Source organism: Pinus tabuliformis, chromosome 2_1 (genome assembly GCF_031772625.1).
Source record: "Pinus tabuliformis cultivar Carrire ecotype Pingquan chromosome 2_1, CPIR1, whole genome shotgun sequence".
NCBI lineage: Eukaryota > Viridiplantae > Streptophyta > Pinopsida > Pinales > Pinaceae > Pinus > Pinus tabuliformis.
This window is the reverse complement of record NC_142299.1, coordinates 711,877,173-711,894,571: the sequence shown is the minus strand read 5'-3', so window position 1 is coordinate 711,894,571 and position 17,399 is coordinate 711,877,173.

The following is a 17,399-nucleotide window of genomic DNA, read 5'->3' as shown; positions in this document are numbered from 1 at the left end:
TTTCCACATCAAGTGTTTTCTAAAGTTGCCTCATCGAAAATCAAACATTTTAGTAGATGTAGATTATGTCATTAAGGAATTGGGACTCAAACCTATATTAGGGTCATAAATTATAAATTAATAATTATAATATTTTAAAATGATAATTTATAACGACTTCAAAATTTTAATTTGAAATTTTTTAAGTTGTTGCGCCTCTTGGTGTGTCTTTTTTCAAATGCACTTCGATTATTATCACATCCAAAGGAGCTATGTGTTTGGTTGAGCATTCAAATGGAAATATTTTGGATATTGGTTACTTTTCCACCGTAGATTGTCCACCATGCATCTATAAGAAATAAGACAAACATTAAAAAAAAATTGAAATTTGAAATTTGAAGGAAGTTATGAAAATATAATGAAATTTGTAACAAATTAAAGCTTACCCATCATTCGGTCTTCCTATCATGGATAGAAATGTTAAAGATAAATATGCCACTTGTTATCTTGTGTATCTCCATTTCTTTTGAAATATTTTCATGTTCTTCTGGAGATGGTAGCATCTTATGAACAAAATGGAAGAATCTATTGATCACCTCAATATCACATTTGAAACCAAAGGAGTAAGAAAATGTAGGGTTGATGTAAGTCCTTGTAGCATGAGTAGTATGATAGAGTGTGTTGTTCCATCACTCATCAATTATTATCCATATCAATTATTCTTTCCCAAACCCCTCATCCTCCTCTTCCTCATAATATCTAGAGTTGACTTCATTGTCTCTATCCATTACCTCATAGAAGTAACCCACTAACGGGCTTGTCTCCATCAAACAATTGGTGAACATTTACCAAAGGTTTAATAAAGGTACACACCTCCTCCACTCCTACCCAAAATATCTCTTGATACGAATCTAGCTAGGATATGGCCTCATTTTTAGGTTTGTAGCTAAAAGATAAAGCATGCCACTTCTCTGAAGGAAACATTATCTCCACAATATATATATATATATATATATATATATATATATATATATATATATATATATATATATATATATATATATATATATGTATGTATGTATGTATATATATAGATATATATATATATATATATGTATGTATATATATATATGTATGTATCTATATATATATATATATATATATATATATATATATATATATATATATATATATATATATATATAGTTAATTATGAACCTTGAAGAATCAACACCAATCTTAACATCAGGAAATTTTCCTATATCCTCTAATACCAAATCAATACATTGCGCAACATAAGGTGTCCAAAACACATTAGGATACCTCTCCATAAGCAACCTATTGGCATAACCATAATTTGTAGCATTGTCCATTATGACTTGGACAACATTCTATGGACCTACCTTCTAATTGAACATGTCCAACAAATCATATAATAATCATACATCTTTGATATGTGCATATGCATCAACATATTTCATAAACAATTTCCCCTTGGTAAAATTAACCAAGAAGATAATAATGGTTTTACCCTTTTGATCATTATAATCATCCAACACCACAATGCATCTAGTGTGTTCTCATGATGCCCTAAACTTCTCCAATATGTTAGTGAAATTCGCATTTTCATTTTGAAGAATATGCCCTCTCAACTCATCATAGGAAGGAGCTTTATGCCCGAAGCCAACAATAGCAATAGCATCAAACATAGCTTGGTAGAATGGATTTTTCTTGGCAATGCTAAGAATAACTTCACTCCATATAACAGACCTACCCACCAACTTGTCAACTTATTCCTTCTTTTTTATTATTTGTTGACTTGATAGAAGGTTTTGCATTGTGTGGTTCTAAGAACAAAAAATTATGAGGTAGATTTGGGGTTGGCCATTGTAGAAGGAAATGCTAAAGAAATATTCTCACTTCCACTCCTCCCCTTGCAATTTGAATTTTCACAGTTTCCTTGTTACTTTTGGAAAAATCTTTATATTTAGTGATTTGATGGCAATACAAATGATTTCTAGAGGTGCAGAGTAGAGATGGTGCTTCAACTCAATGAACGCCTTTTGTTGGTACTCAGACTAGGGAAACTTTGCTTTCACTCCACCCTTGGTAATATGACTCAAAGGCCAAGTGATATGGGAGAATCCCAACACGAACCTACAATAAAAATTTGCAAGGCCCAAAAGCTATGAAGCTCTGTTAGAGTGGTCGGGGCTGACCAATCCTGAATGACTTGGATCTTATTCGAATCCACATGCACGCCTTTTTCATCTATGATGTAACCCAGATATTAGACTTGGCTCATGCCAAAGGTGCATTTCTCCAAGCTTGCACAAAGTTTGTCTTGTCGCAGGGTTTAAAGGACCTGCTGAATGTGTTGCAAGTTCTCTTCCCAACTCTTGTTGAAGATGAGAATGTCGTCTAGAGAAACAATCATGAAATAGTTGGTGAAGGGTCGTAAGATGTCATGCATCAACCTCATAAAATTAGCAGGGGAATTTTTCAACTTGAAGGGCATGACCAACCATTCAAAAAGGCCTTCCTTGGATTTGAAGGAAATCTTCCATACTTCTGTGTGCTCTATTGGAACGTGGTGATAGCCAAACTTCAGATTGATCTTGCTGAAATACTTGGCCCCCTTGATCTGGTCCAGAAGGTCATCAATCTGTGGGATTGGATACTTTTTCTTGACAGTGATTTTGTTTAGTGCCTGATAATCAATGCAAGCCTCCAGGTCCCATCCTTATTATATACAAGTATAATCAGGCTCCCATAGAGGAACTTGGTTGTATGTGCCCTTTTTGCAGAAATGCATGAATCTTCCACTTTATCTCTTAATTTTTTAGAATGGAGTGACGATATATCGAACCATTAGGTAGAGGTGCTTTAGGAGTCAGATCGATCGAATGCTTGACCTGATAGCGCAAGGGTATCCTTGTGGGTGAGGAGAAGATATCCTTGTATTTTTCCACAACATTATCCACTTACTTCTTTTGCATGGAGGAACCCTTCTCAAGGGCCATGGATGTGGCCATGATCTTCCCCTTACTTTGAGAGAAAAAAGAGAAAGAAAAAAAAATATCGTTATGTGAGATGATCTTATTGCATTTCTTATTAGAGATCCAAGAGATGGAAGTTGGAGGGGCTACTTCTGGTATCTTGTATAACTTATTTCCCAAAGTAATAAAAAAATTTGAGACCTAGGCTTATGCACATCATGAAACTTACATAAGTATGGTTGGCATAATAATACATCACAAACTTCAATATGATCAACATCACACAATAACTCATCCATAAAGGGCTTGATGTTGTAGGGAATTGCTTGATGAGGCCTCCTGTCTTCCCAAGGATGTGACATCTTATACTTAAGAAATGGATGTTACTAAGAAAAGAAAAGAGAGGCAAGAGAGAAGAGGTTCCTAATTTCAAAAAATGTTGTGAGAGAAGATATTAAAGGTGGAGCAAAGGTGGTGTAAAACATGATTAGAGATGTCATTTATTTAGTATAATTTTGAGCAAGAGGAGATGGTTGTGTTTTAGATACCAAGAATATTCTCATTTTGGTGACATGTGCATGCATGGTTATGTAATATAGTGTAGCTTGATCTTTATCTAGATAAGTAGCTAATGATGGTTATGGGTCACAGAGATATTTAAAATGAAGTGAAAAATAGAAAGACATTATTAGAGTTTCTAAGAAGGGGAGTGTAATGTGAAATCATCATGAATGTTTTGAAAATTCTCTATTAGAAAAAGTGATTGGTAGTAATTGATATGAAGTGATGAACAAAGGATATGACACATGGAAGTTGTAAAAGGATACTTGCATGGAAGAAAAAGCCAATAACAAAAAGTAAAGGTCATGATGATAAATAAACACTAGAGGAGCTTAAGCATATGACAACTATGCTAGTTACAATGACTTGCATGGAATACTAAGAGGTGCAAAGAATATTTTGGTCTACCGAGGGTCATTTAGTAAAAAAATGTTTGAAACATGTGCTTCTATAGACTTTAAAATCATCTCTATTCTCAAAAATTATCACAATCTTCTCTTATTTCTCTAATATCCTAATGGAAAATCAATTTTAATTATTAATAGTGCATTACGAGAAATTTACCACTTTTTCACAAAACATTGTATCAATAGTTAAATGTGTCTTCCCATATTATTTTAAAATCCCCTACCCCAAATTATTTACTGTTATACCAAAATGTATATCGAGACAATAAATTAACCCTATATGTATTCACATGGTATCTACCGTACTTGAAGGGTGACCCTCATTTTTTTGGACATGGAGTAGTTACAAATAGATTCAATATTAAATGTATGATGTCCGGTTCAAATCAAAGACTTAATTTATGAAGTAACCAAAGTTTGTTAGAGAAGGTTGAGAGATTAAGATATTGTTAGATAATGGGAAATGGAGTCAGGATTGTCAAAGGAATTATAATTGTAGTGTATGTGTAACAAAGATAAAATGAGTATTTTTCATTTTTATGTTTCTAACCTGAACGACATGATAAGTATACATGATTTGTTCTAAGAGATAAAATTATGTGTATAAACAATATTGAGTGAAATACCTCCCAAGATGTATGTGTCTATGGTATAATGTACTAACCAAAGTTTGTGGGATTAGAGATGAAGAAATGTTGTTGTGATGACATTAATGTGTGTAAAGAGTGATTTATTTTGTAGAAAAATGTTGGTGGTAGTGTTTTCCAAAGACTGAGTATAATATATAGAGGGCATTACTATTCTTCAATTCTCTAGGAGTTAGTGATTTTATTGGGGCTATTTTGGCTACATCAAGTGGTTGTGTGGTATCACAACCTGAAAAGAGAAGACCAACAACAAAGAGGATACTATTAATTTGAAGATATTTTGAGGGAGAATCCATTATAAGTAGAGCACCAATTGTGTAAGATATGAGAAAAGAGGAGTCAATTTTGAGATAATTTTAAGAAATTTGAGATGGAATATTATAGAAACCAAGAAAATATTTTGAGGGAGAATCCATTATCAGTAGAGCACCAATGGTGTAAGATATGAGAAAAGAGGAGTCAATTTTGAGATAATTTTAAGAAATTTGAGATGGAATATTATAGAAACCAAGAATATTCTCATATTGGTCATGTGTTCACACATGGTTAGTAGAGATAATCATGGCTATTTAGATTTAGAGTATAAACTAAAGGTGAATCCAAGGAGTCAAAAAGGAGATTGAGAAGGCAATGAAAACCATGAGTACCTCTTCGATTTTCCAAGGAGAAGAATCTAAGCAAAATCATCCTGAGCACTATGAAGATACCTCGTTGGAAAAGTGATTATCGGTTATTGAGATGATGCGTCTAAGGAAATGGCAAGTGAAATTTTGGAGAATATACTCACATGGCTTATAGAGCTAATAAGGAAGAGTAAAGCCTCCAATAAGAAACAATTACTGTAGGACATGCCATGCATGATAAATATGCTAGGACATGTATATTATATGTAATGTTGTTTGAGAATTTTTTAGGATTTTTGTTTGGATTTTTTATTATTACATTGATTGGCTATGTTTATTGCAGAATCAGGTTTTTATGATTTTAATTTAATTACTAATAATTATTATATAGATGATAGGGATTTAATTTTTATGGAATATTTAGAATATATTTAGTAGTAATAGTAAATTAAAGATTGAAATTTATCTCAAAAGTAGTTATGCCCTTACTATTCTTTTAATTAAAAAAATATCATTTAAACATGATTTATGTTTTTTTGGGCATATTATATTATGATATAAAAATACAAGGGAGACAAGAGAGAAATTACGCACGATATCATGCTTGATACTTTTATTGATCATCACAGGTACAAATATATAGGACACAAATCGCTGACTTCGACAGAAACAGATCACCATTACAATGCACACATTGGAAATAATAGTGAATCCTCGTAACTCCTAATGACAACTACACATGACATGGAACCATCAATTCCAATGCCCTCTATTAATTCTTACATGGAAAACATATTACAACGATAAATAAATATATGTCTAACTGGTCACTCACATCCACTCTGGAATCTCTCAAACTCTGCTCTTTCTTCACCACCATATCTTCGAGTTGTTACTTGACCTCCATTTAAAACATAACGGCCTCTAACCATCGTTGATGAACTTTGGAAGATCAACAATATTGAGAACTCGGCTCGTCGAGGCTTCCGCCATAAGATCCGTCAAGTAATGAACCATATTATGGACCAACCACCATCTTTCGGATATTTTTCTTTCGGTTATCCGTCAGTTGATAAGACGGAGGTCTGGATACTTTATGTGCTCAAGAGTTGATTAAACAACTTGACCTTTCACAAGAATTGATGTTTCAGACACTGAGGCTTCCAGTTTAAGAACCATCAATCCTTTTTATAACCAATAAAAACCACACAATAGAAAACTTTATCAACTCACACCACACAATAGAAAAACTTAAATCTCTTTTACTTTTAAAATAGTTTGAGAGGTGATTCTGATGCCCACTCATCACTGTTTGATTCTGACATGTCATCCAAGTTGGCTATGTTTGTAGTTTCCTTTCCATTGAGAACATCCCTTGCACGAGTTCTAGAATTCCAAGCAGTATGTCCATATTTGTGACAGTAGAAGCATTTTTTTGAACCCTTTGTTTTTTTTATTTTTCCTTTGGAAAATAGTACAATTTCATGTTGACCACCAACATCGGAACCTTTTGTGTTTGCCTTTTTTTCTTCAACTAAAAGTGATACTACCATTCCTTCTAATGATTGAGAAGACGTTTGGCTTAATGTGAATACAATCTTGCTATACTTGGGAGATAAACTATTTAATAGAATTGCTTTAGCATCCTCTGTTTCTACCTTGGCACCAATTTCAGCGAATTGCTCAAAGAGAGATATTAACTAATTTATATGATTATAAAGATGTGTCTCATCATGCATTTTGAGACTAAAGAGCTGCAATTTTAAAGAGAACTTTACGTTCATAGCCTTTTCCCCCAATAAATGACTCAAATGTTCCTAGATTCCATGAGCTAATTTTTCAAAATCAATCAAATGCATCTGAGTGTCTAAAAGACCCAATCCAATTATGGCCTTAGCCTTATCTTCTTTCTTTTCCCATTCTACTAAAAGCTTCGGATCAGCAAGGAGCCTTTTCGGTTCCTTTTACTATACTCCACAGATCTCTATTCATAAAATGCATTTGAAATTTAACTTTCCATATATGAAAATTGATGCCATTAAACTTCTCTAAAGGAAGAGAGTCCATGTTACCTCTTTCTGTTCTTTCAGATCTGAGATATGTGAATCTGATTCTGCTCCCACGCTACCAACAACAACTTGACTCGCACTGCAATTTAGTTGGCAACAACACCTATCCACCTTTGAAATTTCTGCATATTCACAGATCTGGTGTAAAACCTTTGGCCCTCAAGTGCAGAAGCATATTCTAGTCTTCAAATCTTGTGCAACCTCTATTCAATCAAAATTATGGCCTTCCTTACAACAATTTCACCTTTGATTTGCCGTCCCACGTCGAAGCCTGATCCCCAACAATGATGGCACGCTGTCTCTTACGCCTCACATGGATTGCAACATTCCTTCACGTGGATTCAGAAGCCCAAACATAAATTGAGGCTCATCGCACATCGCGAAAGAAATCAAATCCAAATCGCACTTGAATAGGTCCACTACATAGCTGCTACACGCTTGAACAAATCTAATGCTCCAAATGCTTCTCGGCTTTCCACAACAGCTAGATCTCATAATTAGAACAGAGATTTCATGCTCCAGAATAACGCTTGTGTTGTTCAGATCCACCTTTCACATGCACAGGACGGAATCAACTGACTGTCAATACGCTAAAAACAAAAAATGGCCACAATCTGCCAACAATCACAAGGCCGTTTCAAAGATCCCTTGGAAAAACAAAAACAACCACTCTTAAATCTAATCGACTTGCAACTATAGCCACTTCATCGATCCGTTGCTCCTCAATATTGAGATGCCAGGTAGATCCAAACTAGGACAAACAGCAGCTTTAAATCAAATAGATCTCACAAAACTAGATTGCAGGGGCTTTAACAATCCATATTGATCTTGAGTCTCAGATCTGAGCATGATGGCTCTGATACCATGATAGAAAAATAAAAGGGAGAGCAGAGAGCAATTACACACAATACACATCTTTCTTGATATTTTTATTGATCATCACAGATACAAATATATAGGACACAAATTACTGACTTCGACACAAAGAGATCACCATTACAACTGATAGTGACTTCTGTAACTCCTAATGACAACTACATATGACATGGAAGCATTACTTCCAACATATTAGTGATATATGGTATTGTAACAAAGCCTATTTACATGATAAAAATGTCTTTGGTAAAATAAAGGTGAATCTCCATGGTTTAGAATATTGTTACATATCTTTTTAAATATATGCAAGTTTAACTTATACATTAATTTTTTTACAATGAATAATAATAATAATAGCAGTGGTTAATTTTTGTTGTTTCTTAAATTTTGACAATGTGAAATGTATCATCAGGTAAGTGTTTTGATGTCTATAATAGTTTACCAACCATTTAATTTATAAAGTTGACTTATTATTAACTTTGTTGTAACTCGTTTTATTGATTTGGGATTCTTCATATTTCCATAACGTTGTATTTGTTAATATGTTGTTTATTGTAATGTAAAATTTATCTCTATATGAGTTATTTGCTTTTATCATTTAGAAAGTTGTTAAATTTTGTTGAACTTTACTAATTTAATGTATGACTGAAATATTCTATCAACAAATTATATATATATAGTACCTTAAAAATTAATATATATTTATATTCATATTCAAATTTATCCAATAAAAATATATATATATATATATACTACATGGAGCATTTTTATGCGGCATTTATTTACTCTACTCTACTACCAAATTAAAAATTCAATGAAATTTTAACCTTCGGTACTATTGAATTCATGGTTTCTTCTAAATATCAAATTCAAAGCGAAAAATAAAAGGAGGAGAAAGCCTTATAATGGTATGGACCATAGTGGAATTATATTTAAAAAAGAGTTTTAAGTTTTTATTTTAGTCAGGAATTATAATAAAAAAATAATTTTAAGTTTTTATTTTAATTACTTTGGATTGTTAGGGATAAAAAATTAGGTTGGTGTGAAAGGAATTGAGGGGATAAAATTTAGATGTTTGGTTGAAATTTTACATAATTTTTTGTGGTGTTATAATTAGGTAAATCAATTTTTTTTAATATTAAATTTAAATTTAATTTAAATTTAATTGAATTTTAGTAAATATTATTTAATAATATAATTAATATAATTATATAAATTAAATAATTAGTAAATGCTTATAGGCATCTAAGAGTTATTTTGAACAATTTTATATTTATGTAAATAAACATATTTACTATAAGTTACTACTCACTATAATTTATGCAATTATTTGCATAAATTTATATAGGAGTAAAAATGCAAATATATAGATTTATCAAGGTTTGTCCCTACCAAAATTTATATAAGTCATAACACAAAAATTAAGTATCAAAATTATTAATATTGTTACTTTTCTCAAGAATTTAAAATTATTATCATTAAATGATAATAATTGAAAAAAAAAAAACCATTAAATGCATTCCCAGTCTTCAATCTAAATAATTTTTTCCAATTTCAAAATATACACACTATATAGTCATAAAATATTTTTTAACACTATTATTATACCTATTTATAAAATTAATTTTTAACAATTATATGTTAACTTTAATAAAAACATTATTCATATAGACAGGCTCTAAATAATCCTAATACATATCCATATTTATATACTAACTTTAGCAAACCATAATTTATATATTTGTTTACAAGGCTGCAATATTTTGCTATATTATTATGATTAACTTTATTAAGTTAAATATTTAATAAGTGTTCAGCGTCTTATCTTGGAATATCGTCTTTCTATTCAAACATATCCATAAAAATGGTCCTTCTACAATTCCATCAAATCGTTAGTTTGTATTTATAATGTTATTTTTCCCTGCTGTGGAGCTTTACCAGTGTCGCATACTGTGCTTAACATAGAACCACCCATATGAGCACCCAACTCTCATTCACCATTGAGTTGGAACTAACCAATTGTTACAGTCCAACAATCAAGTAAAGAAGTGGCATAAAGGTCTAATAATGGCTTTCACCACCCAACTCTCATTTAGGAAGTAGCCGCCCTATCCCATTGTCAGGCTTTACATTTAATTTTTAAGTTGCCAACTCTCATTCATCATAAAACTAGATAGAACCCATTTTCACAGTTCACTTATTATGAAAGAGGTATTATGCAAGTTTAATAGTGTTTTTGTTTAAAGATTCACCGTCTTTAAAAATATATCGTGCATCTTTTTTCCGGTTACTTTCAAACCATCTGCGAACTGCTTTAAAAAAATAAAAAATTGCACTCTAATATTGCACCATTTACAAACATAAATGTTTGTATTATATTTCAGCGATGTTTTTGTATTTTACTGTTTTTACATAATCAAGTGAATGTATTTTAGATGGTTGAGAGAGTTTAATTATAGCTTAAATAAGGGATTTATTGACATGATTAAGTAAGCATGGTTATAATGAAATATCTAGATTATCTAGAAATATATTGTAAGTAACTATTTCTTAAATTAATCCGGAAGAGGGAAATTTATTTATTTATTTATTTTTATCTAAATAAGAAAACAAAACCATGTTGTATGATAATAGCATGGTATAATGAAGCAACAAAAAGAGAAAAATATGTCATATGATGATATCGTAGTGTAATAAAGTAAGATGATGATGCCATATGATGATATCATAGTGTAATAAATCAAGATGATGATGGTTTTGATGATATCATAGTGTAATAAAGCAAGATGATGATGCCATATGATGATATCATAGTGTAATAAAGCAAGATGATAATGGTTTCAGTTTGGTCATGTTATTTTTTTATGTTAATTTTGTATGAAATCTAGTAAAACTGGCACAACTATATAAATAAATGTTTGGAAAATGATGTAAGACATCTATTCATAATAAGCATAAAAATATTTACTTGATATTGCTTAAGTTATTAAAAGAAATTTTTTTATGAAAGGTAATTAAATTATAACTATTTTAAATTATTATTATTAATTATAAAAAATAATTAATATATAAGTTAAATATATATACATTTTATAAGAATAAGATACAATTCTTAATGTGCAGATTTACCTCCACTTTACTATAGAGATCCTTAATCTATATATAGGGGTTCTTACAATACTATGGCTTACAAGTACCACATACCAAAAAAATCATAAGTCACTCCATATGACACTTTTTTTTTTCCATTGGAAAAATCGTAATCTTTTATTTATGATTGAAAAATTACATGTTGTAGATGCCTTTCGGTATATGGTGCATTTGCTTGTAAACAGATTTCAAAAATGGTGCTAAAAAATGATGCATAAATCCTTCATCACCACGCAGGGTGTACAGATTTCAAGAAATAAACATGAAAACAAAATATTGTACAGGTGGGGAAAAGTCAGACTTTTCTCCCTTTTTTCTTCTCAACCTTTCTCCAACCCCCCTGTGACTCTGTTGGAGTTATAAGTGCTAGTGTTGTTTCAGCCACAGGTTGTGGATTGTCTTTATCAGAGTCTGATGAGTCTGATATGTGTTGACGTTTAGTTCTGCCCATATCCATAGTATCTGATATCCTTGCCAATGTTGTGTCTATATGTTCCTGTGGATTTGTGTCTTCTACTGTTGATTCTTTGTTCGTCTGATTGGTCTCATTGGGGTTAGCAAAATCCATCTCTTCTTCCTCCTCGTCATCCGAGGGAGGTGGAGGAAATTGCCACCCCTTTACTTGTTTTTCTGTTTTTTTCTTTCTGTCGTTGTCTTTTTTGGCTGCTGGACACGTGCTTTGTAGGTGTCCTGTTTCACGACAAATTCTGCATCTGAATGCAATATTTTCATAATCTAGGACTTGTGTCCAGCTCCTCTGTCTATGCTTTAGCTGAATTTGGTCTGGTAGGCCTTTGTTGATGTCTACTTCCACACATATTCGTGCAAAGGTATAAATTGTTTCCTCCACTCGTTAGGTGTCCATTTTGATGTAGCACCCAATAGTATTTCCAATTCCAGCTAGTACTTACGATTCCAGAAATGTATTGGGAGGTTGTGTAGTCACACCCAAACTGGCATCTTGGAGATGACCATTGTATTTGAATCAAAATCTGAGACTTGTTTATATAACATTTTTTTAATTAATTAAAAAATAAAAAAGTACCAAATATTTTAATATAAATTTTAACCATGAATTTATATATATTATTATAAATATTTTTAAATATTTCTTGAAAGTTAAACCCCTACCTTCCATTTAATTAAATTAAAATTTTAAACACTTTTTTAATTAAATTAAAATTTTAAACACTTTTTTAATTAAATATATAATTTAAATAATGAAAAATTATAATCCCACCGGGACACATTGGTAATAAAAACACTGACAATTTAATCTGGATTGTCAAAAAAAACACCCTCTTTAGTAATGATAACCATTGGAGTAGTTGTGCTTTTACAGTCATTGATTGTTGAATGGTGACGATGTCAGAGGCAACTGACACGAGTTTGCAGAGCCAGACTATAGATTGCGGAGTAATCTCTAACTTTTTGGGAAATCCGCCAAACAGATTTTTCTCATTTCTCGATTGATGTGACATTTCCGGGAGTTCACTCGCTGGAGGTCCCTCGCCCGTCGGTATGTCCTCCACGTCGTTCCCCATAGCATGTCATTCATCAGGTATGATACATCAACCATCATCTGTCAAATTTGAATTTTAAAATTGCCCCGTTTAACCCGAAATTTGTTTTGAATTTGAATGGCTCAGCAGGTAGTCTCGCCATAGCATGTCATTCATCATGTATGATACATCAACCATCATCCATGAAATTTGAATTTTAAAATTGTACGCGTTTTACCTTAAATTTGTTTGAATTTGAATGGTATAGCTGGTAGTCTCGCCAACATTCGGCTTCCCTAAACAACCAGAGACTAGTCTTGCCAACATTCGGCTTCCCCAAACAGCAGGGTTCGCTCTCGTCCGATATGAATGCACTCTTCGCTATGGGGCTGGATCATGCACACCAAACCCTGGTCATGGCAGCATTGGTTTCATTATTTACGACGACGATGGTTTTGTTGTGGAGAAGTTCAACGCATATGTTAATGATTGCTTCAGAATGCGCAACAATGCTTCTCCTTACAAAGCGCTAATCGTTGGTCTTCAACATCCTCTCTGGCTCGACATCACCCACATCACCGCCCTTGGACATTGTAACGTCCTTATCCAGCAGGTAATAAGTCCTCTCCTCTCTTTCTGGCTTTAGAATTAATATATTCTGATTGCATTGTAAGGGGAAATTGTTTTCTTTCATGGTGTTCATTGTATATTATGCAGGTGAAATGTAATTGGAGAGTGGATAGCCCGTGGCTGAAGAGATATCGCAGCAGAGTTCGTAAATCGGCTTCGCAGTTCCAGAGCTTCAAAATGGAGCATATCTATTTTCAACATAATTCTGGAGACTTGTTTGTTTTGTTTGGTTGCTTGCCTGGTAAAGGGTTTCATTAATATGCCAAAAATGCTTTTAATTGATAAACCCTAGGTTCGTTAGTGGCAGGATTTGCATTCATGGGAGAGATTCTTTCGTGCAAAATGAAGTTCATGTTCAACTGGACCATAGCAAACTCTGATAACATGTGCTCCTGGAATGGCATTTTCTGCAGAAAGCGCACTAAACGAGTGATTGCCATAATACTGCCTGGATTGGGATTGCAAGGTCCCATTTCACCATCTCTTGGAAACTTCTCATTATTACGCACTCTGAATCTTTCTCAGAATAAATTCACAGGAAGAATTCCAATGGAGTTCTTCTAGTTGAAGGCGCTGGGAGTACTCGACCTCAGCTATAATTTGCTCGGTGGTTATATTCCAAAAACTCTGTGTAATTGTACAAAGCTGCAATGGATCTGACTTTCAATAAGCATCTTGATAGGAAGTATACCAACAGAATTCGGTTCTTAGCGGAAATATTGAAAAATATGTTATGGAGCAAGAATCTGCGAAGAATACGTTATGGAGAAGAGATGCTCCATTTATATTAATATTATTAAATGATTTGTGTGTACAAATTAAAAAAACTTTAGTTTAAAAAAAATAAAATTTTAAAATGCGAATTTGGTGATTTTACTTTTCAAACTGGGAAATTTTTAAACTAAAATATAAAGAATTACAAATTAATTAATTGAACAATAAGTTTTTTAGTAATTGAAGTATAAGTTTGGGAATTTTTAAATTTACATTAATTTGTAGAAAAATGAAAATCATCATAATTAAATCTAAAAAAATAATATATTTGATATATGACAATCAACAATTAATTGAAGGAAGTGTCTTTTTTCAAATATTTTGGAGTTCATATCACAGATTCAATTAAAGTTATATAAGTGAAAAAAAGATTAATAGAGTTTCCAAAGTTTATAATGAACCTAGAGAAAGTCCTCAAAAAAGATATAACAAATTCAAAAAAACTTAATTTTAAAATTCTATTCACTTCATGAAAGCAAAGCAAACCATTTTTCATTGAGAGCATGACTATGGTTGTGTATGCAATGTATAATAAGAGGTTAAACCACATGGAAAACAAGACGTTCTATAAAATCATTTCAAAGTCTAGCCAAAACCACCTTTGACTCAAGATGGATGACATAAGGAGGCTTGATCTTGGTTAGACCATGGAAGCATAAAAAAAGATATCATTTTGGGGAATAAGGATAATATAAAAATTGTGGTGTGATAAGGAGTTCTTGGTAAAAAAAAAAATATAAACATTGTTAAAATAAGAACAAATTCTCATAAGCTTAATTCACAAAATCTAAGAGTAAATCTAAATTTGTAAAACTTATTTTGTAACATGAATTTTTGATAGGATGTCAATGATGATAAGAAAGTTAAGGTGATGAGATTGAAAGGGCACACAAAATTATGGTGGGAAGAGGTGATAGCACAAAGGGAAAATAAAGGAAAAGAAAAAGTTAAGAGTTGTGACAGGATGATACAACATTCAAAAGAAAATTGAAGCCAAAATATTATTAGTTGAATGTTTTTAGACAAATGCAAAATCTCAAACAAAAAGCTATGGTGGTCAAAGAATATATAGAAGAGTTTTATCGGATCAATATTAGAGTAAGTTATGTGGAAGAGGATGAGAAGTTGAGAGTATTGAGATAAATAAGCGAATTGAGATGTGATATCCCAAATGAAATATACATTCTACCCCTCTAACAACAATTGAGGAGGCATCCGAAATTTTATAAAATGACTTAAAATCACCCCTCTTATACACATCTAATTTTATAAATAATTATCAAATGTATAATTAATTTATATGTTATATTAATTTCATAAACCTTAACTACATTAAAATAATATTATAATGATTTTTATTAAGATTTTATATTTGTAAAATATTAAATTTTAATGTTTTTAAATAAACATTTTAAAGAAAACCAAAGAATAGTTGACAAATGAATATTGAGAGAATAAAGATATTACACTCCTAAAAGTGTATCCAACACTTTTATAGGGTATTATTATGGAGGATTTTTACATTCAATATATATATATATATATATATATATATATATATATATATATATATATATATATATGACAATGTGTTAATTTAGTATGGGTTATTTTACATATTAATTTAGGAATTTTTAAGGGTGTACATTTTCTTTCAACAAATTTTAATTGAAAAAATATTTTGAGGATTTTTTTTTTTAATTGTATGATAAATTTGGATTTAAAATGCATAATAACTAATAAATTTCATGGTGTAATTTTTTTTATATATATCAAATTCATTAAGTGAAATGAGGGAATTTTACTATGGTAAAAACAATATTGTAGTGTGACTTCAACAAGGTGCTATCTGTTATGGAAAAAAGTGGGAAGAAGAAAAGTAAGTGACTTATTTGGAAAGAAGATAGAGGACCTAATCTTATATTTAGAGGACGAAAGTATACCTAGTCAAGGAATGAAGTAGGTCATATAGTTGTTAAGTTGGATCATTTACTCATTCATTACACCTTTCCATTGGAAAATTTATTAATAACCTCTTAAATAAATTTGTTCAAAATGGCATACCATAAAACTATCACTCTATCCCTTTGTTTGATTCATGATTTTGGTTCCCTTCCCTTTCAACTCAATTCATTTTCATTGTAATAACCAAGAGTAATGGAAATAATACAAGAAACCTAGATAAAATTATTGTAATGTGCCCATTCATTTCCATTTTTTTTTGGGAGGTGGGGGGGGTGGGTTGTGGGGTGAAGAGGCAATTTAAAGGAATAAATATATATCTAAAAGAATATGCCAAAATTCTTATTAGCAACCATCATAGGAAATAATGTACATTAAAAACCAATTGAGCCTACAATATTATCTAGAAACAAAATAAGTGATCGAATAGAGTTTAGTGTTAGAGATGGCAGTTGATGCATGCGATCAAATTAGTGGTCAAGTTTTCCTATGCCAAATTAGTACCATTCATTATGGAGTTAGGAAATGCACTTTTCTAACTTATTGTGAGTGATCACTTGCTTCTAGGTTGGTGGAAAGATTCATTATATTCCATACCTTCATTGTGTTGTCATGTTGGCCATAAAAATACATTTGGGATCTTCACTAGCATGAGAGTTATAGTACATCTAGAGTTGCAACACTTCAACCATCACCCTAGAGTTCTATATTTACCTAATCATGGTGTTGTAGTAAGCATTTTTGCTATCCAAATCGATTAGAAAAATTATGGTAGTAAGTGTTGTTGCCATATTTTTGCTAATCGATTTGGATAGCAACAACACTTACTACAACACCATGATTAGGTAAAGATAGAAATCTAGGTTGATGGTTGAAGTGTTGCAACTCTAGATGTATTGTAACTCTCATGCTAGTGAAGATACCAAATGCATTTTTATGGCCAACATGACAACACAATGAAGGTATGGAATATAATGAATCTTTCCGCCAACCTAGAAGGAAGTGATCACTTGAAATAAGTTAAAAAAAGTGCATTTCCCAACTCCATAATGAATGGTACTAATTTGGCATAGGATGACTTGACCACTAATTTGATCACATACATCAACTACCATCTCTAACACTAAACTCTATTAGATCACTTATTTTGTTTCTAGATAATATTGCAAGCTCAATTGGATTTGAATGTACATTACTTTCTATGATGATTTCTAATATGA